At 40.6% G+C, this 16023-nt stretch overlaps 1 protein-coding gene across 8 annotated transcripts in view; it reads left to right on the top strand.

Annotated features, from left to right (window-relative positions):
* Positions 1 to 16023, top strand: part of LOC140464265 (trinucleotide repeat-containing gene 6A protein-like) — a 180215-nt gene that overhangs the window by 65531 nt on the left and 98661 nt on the right. The window lies entirely within an intron of this gene.

The following is a 16023-nucleotide window of genomic DNA, read 5'->3' as shown; positions in this document are numbered from 1 at the left end:
AAACCAGTCATGTCTCTGAGAGCAGCAATATGGTCTGGTAGGATCATAGAGACTTTACTTTTTCTACTAATGAACCGAACAAATATTGTTATAGCAACAGCACGTCATAATACCTCTTAATGAGATTTTTTAGACCATTTAGCTATGACACAATACAATGACGATTATCAAATGTGTTTGTAGAACTGTAGAATCTGTTTTCCAGCTTTCTATTTCCCACTGAAAAGGTTTCCATTCATTCACTGACAATAGTTCAGATCAGTTTTAAGGCATCATAGGTGCAAGTCCCCCAAAGCCCGAGCTAGAAATATTTATGGTCAAAACCAGAAGAACTGCAGATGCTGTAAATCAGAAAATCTCAGCAAATCTGTCAGCATCTGCAAAGAAGTTAGAGTTGATGTTCTGAAACTTTAACTTTGACTTCATGTTGTTAGAATCTTTTCATGATGTTCAGGTATAATTAATTTCCATCCAGAGATGTTTCAGTGGTTTGCTGTGTCGTCCAGTTCTCCCTCCTCAGTTGAAGCAAAATGCTCAGAGACATAGTAGAGTTTTACCACCTCCATCTTTACTCCGGGACCTGGAGGGAGAGAGAACGATCGCCCACGTGCACAGGGACATGAGTTCTCTGTCTTCTCTGGAATAGCAGTCTGTTATTGAACTATACAATCACTTTACAGGGAGGTGCATCCAGATAAGGCAACATGCAGATTAATTGGGTGACAGTTACAATCAGTGGGTATCAACAGGAAAGATTAAGCCATCTGCTGTTACAATCTGAATAACTGACTTCACAGTTATACTTTTTATCTTGTTAAACTGACCTCACATACTGAATGCTTCCAATATTGTTAAATGGCTCTACATAATTGCTTTTCCATCTTGTTAACCCATTGCCTTTGCCTCCAGCACCCCATTGTTAACTGTAAGTTCTTATCTGAGTCATTCTCAGTTGAACCTCTTGTTTAATTCTTTTCCTGCCTGCACTCAGTTGAACCTTTTACTTCACAAAACTCCAAACTTAATTCTTTTCTTGCCTGCTTATACCCTAAACACATTTATACACATTCTCAGGTGGAACATAGCCAAGTCACTATAATCTCAAGCTCTCAGAAGCAAAAATCATGATGTTGGGCACGACGGAATTGTATCTCAGCTGTTCTGTAAATTATTGTAACCTGTATTCCTTGTTACAGTAATGCCAGCTTTGCTTATGTTAAAGAATTTTAATGCTGCTAATGAAAAGGAGCATTTTGCTCAAATGGCAGCAAACGTAGCACTTGTGGAGCACTAGTATTTTGAAAGTTATCCTCTGTGAAATACAAGTTCTTGCCCGTCCTCTGCAGGAAATTATTTTGTTTAATGGAATTTAATCCAGTGCAAGTACAATGAGATTAGAAAATATTTCACATTGATCTACTGTTGGTGTGTAATTTTTCAAGTTGGGTTTCTAAAGAACGAAAACAAAATAATCATTATTTTAATTTCCCCTGGATGTAAAAGCACACTCAACCACTGAAATGGTGCTCTTCTGAAATTACTGTTGCAACACAGTAATCACAGCAGCTGGTATGCATACAGCAAACTGTTGCACGTAGAGAATGACCAGAATTTTTTTGTGATATTCTTTGAGGAATAAATATTGGCCAGAACACTAATGATAAAGTGTACCTTAGAATCTTCTACATTTAGCAGAGCAGGAATGTTAGACCTAAGTTTATTGTCTCATTTGAAAGGTAGCAGTTCAGAGTGACAGTCCTTTTGTGTTGCAATGGAATATCAGTCCAGATTATTATATCCATGCACTGGAGTGCAACTTGAACCTGGAATTCTGAAACTTGGATCCAAATGCTATCAACTGAATCACAACTGATGTTACCATTCAGTTTTGTTTTTGCTGCAGATATTAGAACATTTTCATGTGGAAAACTTTCACCGAACAATCCAACTGTACCTAGTCAGTGAACTGATCCAGCTAAGAGTCTTTAATGGTCAGTTTCTGGTCTCTTGGATAAATTTAAAAGTAAAATGGTGTGGATGCTGGAAGTCCTCAGCAGGTCTATGACCATCAGTGGAGTGAAAACAGTTAAAATTTCAGGCTTTGATCTTTCATTGGAAGTGGGCAAAGTTGAAGATGTAACAAATTTTTAAGGAGGCTAAATGTGGAAGGATAGAAAAATGAACAAGCAAAGGCCTGTTCTTGGCACAAGATAGACATTAAATTATAGAAAGGTTAATGGGGCAAAACCCAGGAGAGCAGTAATTGAATAATTTTTTTTGTGTGTAGCTAAAATATGAATGACATGATAATGAGCTTCTGTCATTGGAAAAACAAAGACTAAAATTGATGCATGCAGAGAAAAACAAACAATGGAGGAACAGAGAAGACAAGTCTGAAACTAACTCCCTCTTCTGTCGAAAAAGATGTGGTGCTGTTCCTTGAGCTTATATTAAATTGTTCTGCCGTAATACTTACTAAGTCATAGGACAGAGATGTCAGCATGAGAGAGAGGCGGAGTTAAAATGGCAAGTCTTGATGTCAAATTTGTGGATTGAATGGAGGTATTCTGCAAGGTGTTTGGGCAGTTGTCCCGTATATTGCCCTCCATTCCTGTAGTGACAATGCTTATACCCTCTACTTAGTTATTCTGGACAGGGTTTGACATTTACTCAGATATGCTATTGATGCCAAAGCTCTGCTATTGATAGGATTAAATATATGCCATTACAAGTTATAGTAGTGGCCTCAGTAGTTAAATGATTCCTTGGTATTATCTTTGACTTAATGGTACTTGCCTATGTGTTAGCATTTTTGTTTTTTTTCTTCCATTTCTCTTTTGTATCAAAGTTTACCTTTTCTGTGGCTATAGTGGAGGAAGGCAGTTGCGAGGGCTTGCGGTGGGGTGGATCCTGATGTCCAATCCTTGTGGCTGTTAGTGGCCATGGCTTGAGCGAAGGTTTCATCGTTGGTGGGTCTGGTCTCGTCTGTTCCTCCTGGTGGTGGTGCAATTTAAGTGATGGTTCTAGTGGTGATGAAATAATGGTTCTGGTTCATTCCTCGTGGCTGTGGCAGCATTGTGATGGCTTCAGGCAGCGATGGAAGTGGTGACAGGTTGTGACAGTTTCAGGGTTGGTAATGTGGTAGTCTTGAGAATGTGTATAGGGTATGAGCAGGTAGGGAAAGAGTTAAGTTTTGACTTTTGTGAAACAAAAGGTTCCGCTAACATGACTGATCAGATAAGAATGTGCAGTAAACAATGAGGTGCTGGAGGCAAGGGTATTGGCTTAAAAAGGTGGAAAAGCATTCATTATGTTAAAGCCATTTAACAAGATGAAGAGGCATTCAGTATGTAAAGTCAGTTAACAAGGTGAAAAGTATTCATTGTGTGAAGCCATTTAACAAGGTTAAGAACATTCATTGTGTAACAGCAGGTGGCTTAATCTTTACTATTGTAATGGTTACCCAATCAATATGTACGTTGCCTTATCTTGATGTTCCTCCCTGTAAGTGACTATATAATTTATTAAGAATCTGCTGTTCGAGAAGACCGAGAACTCGTGTCTCTGTGCACATGGGCGATTGTTCTCTCTCCCTCCAGGGCCCGGAATAAAGATGGAGGTAAAACTATATTGTGTTTGAGAGTTTTGTTTCAACTGCAGTGGGTGGGAACAGGACGACAGTCTGGTTTGTACCTCTTTGCTCTGGTGGCGATGCAGTGGCATTGGTATCTGCAGTGGCAGCATGGTGAATTTGGCCTCGAAATCCTTGCTTGGGCTACTGTGGCGATGGCATGTGGATGCTTCAGAACCTCAGGAGCTGTGCAGGAAATAAAAGGTGAACTTTGTCCTAACATTGTGTTATTTCTTTTTACAATTTATAGTTAAATGGCACTGAATTGTGGTGACTTGTGCACATCTCATTGTATTTTCAAAAAATACAAGTGACAGTAAATTGCTATTCTATTCACGTTTATGGTTTCAAACCCACTGCAGGCAGATGAGATGAATTTAGGCTGGTGCTTCAGTGTAATTCTGACGGAGTGCTGCAGTGACTGTCTTACTTTAGTTGTGATTTTACATAGGCTCTCTTGATCTCTGACTTGACCATTTACGCTATTGCTGAAAATTTGATTTTATTGTCACATATATTATGAAGACGCAGTGAAGAGTATTTTGTCGCCAAAATCCAGCATCATTTGAGCTACAAAAAGAATTTTAAAAATTACTTAAATAAGACTTCATCTTCTGTTCATATTGGTCTCAAGCATGGTTCCAGGGCTTCAGCAAGGTCTCTGCAAGATGTTCCAGTCCTCAGAGACCTGATCTGGAAACCACAACAGTGCCGATGACCCAGGCGACCCTACCTCTGCTGCCACCTGACACCACCAGGAGTCACTACTCTGGGCATTGCTGCCACCAAGAGTACAGCCACTACTGCCAAGATTCCCAATCTGCGCCATTGATGTTGCAGCCACTGCCTGACCAACGCTGCTCCAGCCTTGAAGATGAGGAAAGAAGAGAAAGAGACGACAAGGAAAAGTTCGTAGAGAAGAAGATGCTGCTGGCCTGGAATAGACTGGCTCTGACAAACCTGAACACCTACCTACTGTGCCAGTGCCACCATCATTTTATTTCCTGATAGTTATTTTGATATTTGTGAGACTTTGCTGTGGACAAATTATTTGTTGCATTTCTCTTACAAATATGACTGTACTTCAGAAAAAGTAGTTAATTGAGTGTGAAAGGCTTGAGGAGAACTTGATTGTCAGTTGAATTTTTAAAAATCAGGGAAAATGTGTAATGGCTAAAATAAATCATGTTATTAAAGAATTTGCTGATTCATACTGTTGTGTTGAACAAAATGCAGCTTGATTTGTACTGCTTGCCATTGAGATAATGGTAGGGTTCTGTTCGCCGAGCTGGGAATTTGTGTTGCAGACGTTTCGTCCCCTGTCTAGGTGACATCCTCAGTGCTTGGGAGCCTCCTGTGAAGCGCTTCTGTGATCTTTCCTCCGGCATTTATAGTGGTTTGAATCTGCCGCTTCCGGTTGTCAGTTCCAGCTGTCCGTTGCAGTGGTCGGTATATTGGGTCTAGGTCGATGTGCTTATTGACTGAATCTGTGGATGAGTGCCATGCCTCTGGGAATTCCCTGGCTGTTCTCTGTTTGGCTTGTCCTATAATAATGTTGTCCCAGTCAAACTCATGTTGCTTGTCATCTGCGTGTGTGGCTACTAAGGATAGCTGGTCGTGTCGTTTCGTGGCTAGCCACGAAGCGACATGATCAGCTATCCTGAGTAGCCACACACGCAGATGACAAACAACATGAGTTTGACTGGGACAACATTATTATAGGACAAGCCAAACAGAGAACAGCCAGGGAATTCCCAGAGGCATGGCACTCATCCACAGATTCAGTCAATAAGCACATCGACCTAGACCCAATATACCGACCACTGCAGCGGACAGCTGGAACTGACAACTGGAAGCGGCAGATTCAAACCACTACAAATGCCGGAGGAAAGATCACAGGAGGCTCCCAAGCACTGAGGATGTCACCTAGACAGGGGACGAAACGTCTGTAACACAAATTCCCAGCTCTGCGAACAGAACCACAACAACGAGCACCCAAACTACAAATCTTCTTTCAAACTTTGAATAATGGTAGGTTTGTATGGCATAGATGCAGTTACTTTTCCTCTTCACTTCCCACCTTGTATCAACTGCAGAATTTTCAGTAATGCAACAAAATTTTGTCTGAAAGCCGGACTTCCCCTGGATTGGCCTTCAACATTCCATAACTGACTTCATCTTAGGACATAGCAAGCATAGGAAATGCACAGTAAAAACTGTAGAAGAGAACCTTCTCTGGCGACAGGCTTGCATGCTGAAAATATGTTTGCATGTTACTGTGGTTCACAGCTTTAGATTTGTGTTGCTGTATTGCTTTGATTCTGCTTGGCTAAAGTTCTTCCATCTGCCTTTGATTTAGTCAAACTGCATAGGAAGTTACTAGAATCTCAAGTTAACCCAGCTTTGCCTTGGGCCCCTATTACAGGAGGAGTTGGCAAACAGTGCTCTTTTGTAGCAGTAAAATGACACCACACTTTTCCTCCATTTTCTAATGAAGCTTGCAGAGTGGGAAGAAACAAAATTTGGAAAAGACTTCCATCAAAACCTTTCAAACTGCTTTCCTATTTAGGCACCCCACTCCTGCCATCCCAAATTGCGGCTCCTGCTCAGGTTAGTTATAGGTTGGGCACTTCTAGATTTTTTTTGTTTCAAAAGCGTATGTTCTTAATAGCGTTTGGCAAAGGAGTGTGCGATGACTTGAAATGTAACTGAATTTCGCCTCTAGAGGCAGCTAAGATAGTGCTCTGGGGAAATCTGTAACAGCTGCTAATTAGACCGTTTCAAATCATTTCAACTTTTAGTAGTTGAGGTTTGAGTTATTTTTTAAAGGAACTGGGGGAAGTGCACAGCAAGAAGCATGTAGATAGAGCGTTAGCTGTAGCAGAGAAATAAGTTTCCAGTGAATATAACTGATTTGAACAATAGTGAATATGGAAATGGGTAACAATGAAGCTTTATACACTACACTAAAATACTTTATTTTGGTGATTATTTGAAACCTGACAGCTTTAGTAGCTAAGTTTTGTGTGTTACTAATTCTTTGCGATGTGCTTTGAAAATGCAACAAAAGAAAGAACCTCTCTGCTTGGCCTTAAAGGATTTAATTGTTAGCAGCAACTGGGGAAAAAAATGAAATGGTTGCATGACTGTCAAATCCACACTTTTTTAGTGACCATTTTTGTACTATATCTCAGAAGCATGATCACCTGTGTTGCTCTCACTTTTCTGTGTCATCCCTGCACCCAGGCTCTCCTTGTTAGCCCCACCTTCTAGATTCTTTCCTTTTCACTGAAACCAGTATTTCCATTAAGACCCTCGTCCCCACTACTGAAGCCTGGTTCAATATCACATGTTCTTTCCTGTGCATGTGCAGTAAAAGTCTACAGGATGCCAGTGTTTGCAACTGTGCATTCCTGAATGATTCCTCATGCGTAGTTGCTTAGTTGTCCATGTTAGCAAATGCCGCCTTTATTAAATCTGCCTCATTATCCATTACCACCTTCAAGGTAGCCTGCTCCCTGGTTGGCTCAATAACATATTGCTGTAGAAAACAATCTAATGCACTCTGAATTCATTGTCAAAGCTACCCTTTCTAATTTAACCAACCTTAAAGTCATTAATTCTCATGTAAGAGAGAATATTGGGCAGATATCATCTTAACTGTTCAGAGCTGTAATAACACCCTCTTAAGGAGATGGGACTTGAACCTGGGCCTCTTAGTCCAGAGCTAATGGCACTTACCATTGTGCTACAAGTCCTTAAATCAAACAGACTAAACAACTGATTACTTACTTGACCAAATGAGCCACAATATTGATTTAGCTGATCATGAGTGATCTAATAATTGGTTACCTGGTGAATGTTCTTTTAAACATTATCCTGCAGGATTTGGTGGCGCTAAGCCTTTAAAAATTGACGACTAAAAGAGGTTCAGCAGTTCAAAAAAATGGAAACAGAAGCTGAATGCTGTAGCTCTCTAAACTCAATCCATAACCAAAATATTTTCATCAGGTGTGTGATATTTTCATTTTCCTTTCTTGCTCTAATGAGCAGCTACTTGAAGACTTTGGGAATCAATTGGCAACAACTGTACAGAATGCAAATTTAGTTGAAGCTTTTCCTGATTCAATTATTTGATTGAGGTGATGGGCTGGCTGCTCAAGATGTGGAGGTGGTGAAGGCCCCTAGGATGTATTCAGTTTTTATAAATACTTTTTCCGAGGTGGCAGAATCAAAAGAATTCTAAAAGAAAACAAACAGCATTTTGGGAAATCAACGCTGTTTCTTCAACCTTTTGTTCCACCATATTCCTTTGAAAGATATTGTGAATCCTTCCATAGAAAGGTGTAATCGTGTACTTAAGAGCATAAGATTTTGTCAATTGTCTGTAATTACTCTGCTTATTTTAAGAGATTCTAACAGGGGAAGTACTCTACAATTTTTTGATTTCATTATTTATTTTTCATTTTAATTGGGTAACACTTATTAGATTCTAAGGTTTACATTAGAGTAAGTGGTGGTGAGGAGACAGTAATTGATTTAATAATCATTACTTCATTATTTAAGGCACTTAAAATGGCATAGTGCAAACACAAGATACTGGAGAAAGTCTGCAGGTGTGGAGAGAGAAACAGTTAATGTTTTGAGTCCATTATGACTCTTTAGAACTGAAGAAGTTTGGTAAATCAAAGGGAAGAGAGTAGGTATTGATACCAGAAATGATAAACAGACCATGAAGTAGTAATTTACAAAATTGAAATCACAAATAAGAGCAAATAATGTTACAACCATGAATAATGACTAAACTAAATACTCTGCCTGAATGCAAGTAACATTTGAAACAAAAGAGAGGAATAGATAGTGCTCTTAGAAATAAATTTTGTTTTAGTGGTCATTACAGTGACGTGACGTCAAGATGACGTAGATTGGGATTTGAGCATTGAATAATACATGACCTATAGTAAGGGCGGGAGCTAAGAAAAGTTACGGATGGCTATGATAATGATGGTATTAGCACTGCAGAGAATAGTCTTAATTCAGGAAATAATGATTGGAAATAGTTTGGGTAGAGAGAAAAAATAATAAAGGTAAGAAGTTAGGTTCTGTGAGTCGTACAAGCTTCCAAACCACAACTGTATGGTAGCATGGAACATTAAGAAAAAGGTTGTGGAGCTTGTCAGAAAAGTATAGGGATTAACCACAGGAAGTTTATTATATGTAAGCTAGAAAAATTAGATGTGCTAAGATAGCCTAGATTGGTTCATTTGTATGTATTTGTGATAGCTTCTTAAACTTAATGTTCCACAGCCAACCAAAAAGTGGGTGACTAATTCATAACTGGTAGTGAAGGTACCCCGAGGTAACAATGACCATAACATAGTTGAATTTTACATTTATTTTGAGGGAGAGAAAAAATGGCTCCAAGACTAGCAGATTAAAACTTAAGAGCATCCAAGAAGACTGAGCTAGTGAAGATGCACTGGCAAATTGAGAGCTGCAGTACCTTACATTTAAGGGATATGGATGTAGGTTTGATAGCTGAGCTGGAAGGTTCATTTTCAGATGTTTCGTCACCATACTAGATAACATCAGTGAGCCTCCGGATGAAGCACTGATGGTGTGGCCCACTTTCTATTTATGTATTTAGATTTCCTTTTTACCTTGTATGGTGATGAAATGTCTGAAAAAGAACCTTCCAGCTCAGCAATCAAACCTACAAACAGAACCTCAACCTGAGCTAAAACACTTCTCACTACTCGCTAATTTAAAGGATATTTTAAGATATAATGAAGTTACATTTCAACAAGAGAAATTTTGAGTGGAGGACACTCCATGTTTTATTTTGTTTCAAGGGTGTGACTTGAGCAGTGCCTTTTTGGAGTGGCTGCTTTTGCTCCCTGACCCCTCCCACTATCTCACCTGCCAAATTGCCATCCCACCAACTTCTGGCTTGCCCCTATAACCCTGCAACTCAAAGTTGCTGTCATTCTTAGTTTCTTCCTGCATCTTGCCGCATATTTCCAAAGCTCTAATTGAAGAGATGAGAAGAGGGCAGTGACAAGTTGGGGCAGGGGCTGTACTTGGAGCATGAGAGGCAGTGAATGGGAGGATCAGGGGAACACAGTGGTAAGCAGCTGATGTGAGGTGTGGGAGGTAATTTGAACAGTTAGCATATTTCTTAAAATTAATGTTTTAAAAGTTTCGGGATGTAGTGAGTTTTAAGTGTGAAGTACTTAAACTTGTAGGATATAATGGTTAATGTTTTATTTTTCCCTATGGGAGTGGTCCTACAGAACCTTTACTAAAGCTTTCACATTAGTTTTTGAAAAATCCAATTTGCTTAATGTTTTGCTTGAAGTTGCACTTTTCAATAATGCAACTAGAATACAGTGGAAACTCGATTTATCCGAGCGTGATGGGTGGGCACTATTTCATTTGGATGACTGATTATTCGGAAAATCGATTAAATGCCTTTCCTCTGGAGCTCGGAGTTTTAAAGTCTGCTCCCTATTCAGGAGACTGCTGCAGCACACAGCGTGTGGGACCCCGCCCCAAAAACCAGGTCAAACACCGCCCCCTGCTCCCCACCCCACCCCCCCAACCCTGCCGCCTCAGCACAATGCGGGCAAGCCCCGGCCCCTGTCTGGGGCATCCAGACTGAACACCAACAACAAGACTGCTGCCGCTGCCTTTGTGGGATAAGTCTCCAAATAGAGAGCGCGTACCTGCACACACTTTGGCAGGTTCCATTTTTGCCTTGCACAGGACAATGTTGGAGAGACCATTCCTGGGAAGTGGGGTGAGGTTAGAGTACACCCCTCTAAACTCCGGGGAAAGTGTGGGGAGAGAGAGGGCGCGAGGTCAGTCATTTGTAGACGGTCCCTGTTTAATCACTGTAAACAAAAGACTCGATCACTGCTGGAAACACGCCTTTGATATAATGTTTCTATCGGCACCGCGATCTCCTTTGGATAATCCGATTTTCGGATAATCAAGTTTCCTCTGTATTATGTCTGAAAGTAGGGTGCTGTTCTTTGGTTTTAGCATCTGATCTTAATCAGGACAGTGGCTCCTGAAACCATGTGGATAAATTTGGGTGGCATCTTGCAGTGTGCACAAACCATTCCTTTGAATGGTATTAGAGATGTTTCTGTGATGTGATAATGCCATATCAAATGTCAAGTGTTTTGAGTTTAGAAAATAGTATAAAGCTTAACTAAGAAATTAGACATCACTTTCTCACTGCATTATCTTGGGTTTTCCCTGTTTAACTGCATTGCTTGTAGTTAATAATTCATCTCTTTTTCCTAGTAAGTTGTGCTGAATCTATACTTTTTCACCCTGCAACTGTCTGTTCTATTTTAATATTTAAAGAATTGATTGACAGGTGACCTCTAGATTTATTTCGAAAATTCTTAGTTGCTGTGAAATTCAGTTTTCAGAAATTACCAAGAATTTATTTATGCACAATTTTTTTAAAAAACAGTTTTTGAGTGTGAGTCATCCACTCAATTCTCATGGTGTTTATTCCCGTGGAGCTTTCAGTTTCCAAGATATCGTAACCGTTAGCTAGCTGGCATAGTTGAATGTTTGTGCAGCAAATGTATAAATGCAGAGATTTATGGCATTCATTTCAGCACTGATCTTCAAAGTTTGTAATCTGGAATACAAAAAGCAAGTGTCTGCAATGCAGTGATAGGGTGGGGTGAAGGATGGTTGGTGGGAGGGAGTACAAAACATAGTGTGTGTCTCTTCAGCTTCTGTCCATACTTCTGTCCATCGTATTTGAAAATATACAGTGTCTAGTATAACTGATCTGTGGTAGCTACGTAAACCTATTCAGTTTAATATTCCACAAAACTAATTAGGACAGGCACTGCTCATGAACTCAATTTAAGTAATAGGAGCTCAGCTCATCAAGAGGGTATAGTTTAGAGGTTTTGGGAGGAAGAAAGGGAAGATGGGTTGTATCCCCAGGAGGGAAATGCAGCAACTTGATTCAGAAGAATTCAGGTGATCAGATATTTAGTATTGTCCATTGTGTGAATGTCCACTGAGCTGTCATCTTTCAAAAATCGTGCCTAGGGAATTGTTTTACCTGTCTCTTAGTATTTATGTAGCCGTGAAACAGTAGGAGATTCTGTTAGTGTGGTGCCAACCCTGCTTTGAATTGATAAGGATCAGAGAGGAGGTATAGGGGCAAGGCCTGTGTGTTGTAACGAATATCAAAAATTCTGTATCCTTCAAAGTGAGGTTTGTAGCTGCTTTTCTTGTGCATTGAACCCTCACGAAGTGAAGATTATCAGTCTTACGGCCAGAGCACTCCAATTTTTTTCTGAATGAAGCTTGAAACGTTTGTTTACATCTGTGAATCTTGTGCAGCAAGGGTTGTATGCAGAGGACGAACTTTATTCACAACCTTTTATAAAAGTTGTTTGAAGACGGTGTAACATGAAGTCTTCGTTATTTCAGTAGTTCAATGTGATGCTGGCTGTGTAGGAAAGTGAACATTGCTGTTTTGTGATGTGTGGCCTTGTCCCTTTACACAGCTTCAAATAATTGGTCTACAATTCCTGGTTGTAGTTTTGATTGAATACAATTTGAGCTCTAGAATAAATTCTGCCTTTTGAAAACTGTACATAATTTTGCAGATGACCTTTCAAAAATATTAAGGTGAAATGGTAAGCCTTATTTGGGATACATACTTTGCATGTTTTGTACTTTGAAAGAGGCAAGTCTGTGTACTGCAAGAGCGATTTGGTGCGCTGTCCAGATTCCAGAAGTTTTCTGTTCAGCCTTCCTTTCATCCAGTATAATTTGGTATTTGTGTATTCAAACAATCCTGCACCTCCGCACTTAGACTAGTGTTAACAGCATAACCTTCCACATGAAGCTCCATCATTTAACTATTTCTAAAATTAGTCTGGAATGAAATACCTTTGGAGGTGATGAAGTTCTTTAAATTACTGACAATTTCACTATATTGATGTGTCCTATTCTTTTCTTGGAAACTTGAACTATTCCTTTCCTAATGAGAGAAATTGGGTTATCTAACCGGAAGCTCTGACTTTTAGCTGTCTACTACTTGTATCTTTCAAAGTTAAAAATCATACAGCAGCAAGTTATAGTCCAGGTTTATTTAGAAGCACCAGTTTTCAGTGTGCTGCTCCACCTCCTTCAGGTGGTTGTTGAGTATAAGACAGTAAGATACCGAATTTATAGCAAATGTTGACAGTGTTATGCAACTGAAATGATATATTGAAAAAGACCTGGATTGTTTAAGTTTCTCATCTTTTAGAGTGACTATATTAGTTTAAGGTTCTTTCATTTTAAATCTGAGGACTTTTTTTTAAAAGTTTCATTCTCAAGTGAACTTTTACAATAGGGATCAATCTGAGACGGGTACAGCTGAGAACAGAAGTGTGTCAAACAGTCAGGGCAGACGGGGACAAGGTAGGACAAATAAATTAAACTGCTTTTATTTCAATGCAAAGGGCATAACAGGGAAGGCAGGTGAACTCAGGGCATGGTTAGGAACATGGGACTAGGATATCATAGCAATTACGGAAACATGGCTCAGGGATGGGCAGGACTGGCAGCTGAATGTTCCAGGATACAAATGCTACAGGAAGGATAGAAAGGGAGGCAAGAGAGGAGGGGGAGGGGCATTTTTGATAAGGGATAGCATTACTGCTGTGCTGAGGGAGGATATTCCCGGAAATATATCCAGGGAAGTTATTTGGGTAGAACTGAGAAATAAGAAAGGGATGATCGCCTTATTGGGATTGTATTATAAACTCCCCAATAGTCGGAGGGAAATTGAGAAACAAACTTGTAAGGAGATCTCAGCTATCTGTAAGAATAATAGGGTAGTCATGATAGGGGATTTTAACTTTCCAAACATTGACTGGGACTGCCATAGTGTTAAAGATTTAGATGGAGAGGAATTTCTTCAGTGCGTACAAGACAATTTTCTGATTCAGTATGTGGATGTACCTACTACAGAAGGTGCAAACATTTACCTATTCTTGGGAAATAAGACAGGGCAGGTGAGGAGAATCCAAAGGGTTTTTACAAATATATTAAGGACTAAAGGGTAACTAGGGAGAGAATAGGACCCCTCAAAGATCAGCAAGGCGGCCTTTGTGTGGAGCCACAGAAAATGGGGAGATACTAAATGAATATTTTGCATCAGTATTTACTGTGGAAAAGGATATGGAAGATATAGATTGTAGGGAAATAGATGGTGACATCTTGCAAAATGTCCAGATTTCAGAGGAGGAAGTGCTAGATGTCTTGAAACGATTAAAAGTGGATAAATCCCTAGGACCTGATCAGGTGTACCCAAGAACTCTGGGAAGCTAGAGAAGTGATTGCTGGGCCTCTTGCTGAGATATTTGTATCATCAATGGTCACAGGTGAGGTGCCAGTAGACTGGAGGTTGGCAAACGTGGTGCCACTGTTTAAGAAGGGCAATAAAGACAAGCCAGGGAACTATAGACCTTGGTAGTGGGCAAGTTATTGGAGGGAATCCTGAGGGACAGGATGTGCATGTATTTGGAAAGGCAAGGACTGATTTGGGATAGTCAGCATGGCTTTGTGCATGGGAAATTGTATCTCACAAACTTGATTGAGTCTTTTGAAGACTTAACAAAGAGGATTGATGAGGGCAGAGCAGTCGATGTGATCTATATGGACTTCAGTAAGGCGAACGACAAGGTTCCCCATGGGAGACTGATTAGCAAGCTTAGAACTCATGGAATACAGGGAGAACTAGCCATTTGGATACAGAACTGGCTCAAAGGTAGGAGACAGAGGGTGGTGGTGGAGGGTTGTTTTTCAGACTGGAGGCCTGTGACCAGTGGAGTGCCACAAGGATTGGTGCTGGGCTCTCTACTTTGTCATTTACATAAATGCTTTGGATGCAAGCATAAGAGGTACAGTTAGTAAGTTTGCAGATGACACCAAAATTGGAGGTGAAGAGGGTTACCTCAGATTACAACAGGTTCTGGACCAGATGGGCCAATAGGCTGAGAATTGGCAGATGGAGTTTACTTCAGATAAATGTGAGGTACTGCATTTTGGGAAAGCAAATCTTAGCAGGACATATACACTTAATAGTAAGGTCCTAGGGAGTGTTGTGGGAGTGCAGGTTCATAGCTCCTTGAAAGTGGAGTCGCAGGTAGATAGGATAGTGAAGGTGGCATTTGGTATGCTTTCCTTTATTGGTCAGAGTATTGAGTACAGGAGTTGGGAGGTCATGTACAGGACATTGGTTAGGCCACTGTTGGAATATTGAGTGCAATTCTGGTCTCCTTCCTATCAGCAAGATGTTGTGAAACTTGAGAGAGTTCAGAAAAGATTTACAAGAATGTTGCCAGGTTTGGAGGATCTGAGCTGGGGAGAGGCTGGGGCTGTTTTCCCAGGCGCATCGGAGGCTGAGGGGTGACCTTAAAGAGGTTTGCAAAACTGAGGGGCATAGATAGGATAAATAGACAAAGTCTTTTCCCTGGGATCGGGGGAACTAGATGGCATAGGTTTAGGGTGAGAGGGGAAAGATATAAAAGAGCCCTAAGGGTCAACTTTTTCACGCAGAGGGTGGCACGTGTATGGAATGAGTTGCCAGAGGACGTGGTGGAGGCTGGTACAATTGCAACATTTTTTAAAAGGCATTTGGATGGGTATATGAATAGGAAGGGTTTGGTGAGATATGGGCTGGGTGTTGGTAGGTGGGACTAGATTGGGTTGGCATATCTGATTGGCATGGCTGGGTTGGACCGAAGGGTTTGTTTCCATGCTGTACATCACCTATTAGAGTCATAGTTATGTCAGCTCAGATAATGCATTGAAGGTGTGAGATGAAAGTCTACCTGTCTGTGCCCCAATGTTCAGACCGATTCCATTTCCAAAAAATGGATTTACAGAATCTTTGTTTTCATGCAGTTTTTGAGCAAAATAAAATATAATTCTGCAAGTACAAATTCTCCCCACAAACGTGTGTATAAAGGGTATAAATCTGTGAGGTGGCATGGGGGTGTGTATGTATGAGCATATGAGAGAGCTGGTGTATCAGAGGGGTCTGTGTGAGAGTACAGGTCTGGTGTGTGTGTTGTATAGGGTCACCTGTAGTGTGACATGAACCCAAGGTCCTGGATGAGGCCATCCCCATGGGTTCATGTCACACTACAGGTGACCCCACTGCACTACACGCGTTCTCACACATACAAGTGCACGTGTGCACACTCCTATAGATCCATACACTCACGCAGACCCCCTCATACACAAGCTCTCTCTCATATACACACTCTCACTCATGCACGCACACTCTCTCAGATTTATACCCGTTTCCACACAACGCACATGCACACACTCTCACAGACACTCTTCCCCAC

The sequence above is a fragment of the Chiloscyllium punctatum genome, chromosome 40, assembly GCF_047496795.1.
Source record: "Chiloscyllium punctatum isolate Juve2018m chromosome 40, sChiPun1.3, whole genome shotgun sequence".
Taxonomy (NCBI): domain Eukaryota; kingdom Metazoa; phylum Chordata; class Chondrichthyes; order Orectolobiformes; family Hemiscylliidae; genus Chiloscyllium; species Chiloscyllium punctatum.
Note: the sequence above shows the minus strand (reverse complement) of the source record. Positions and strands in the feature narration are given on the sequence as shown.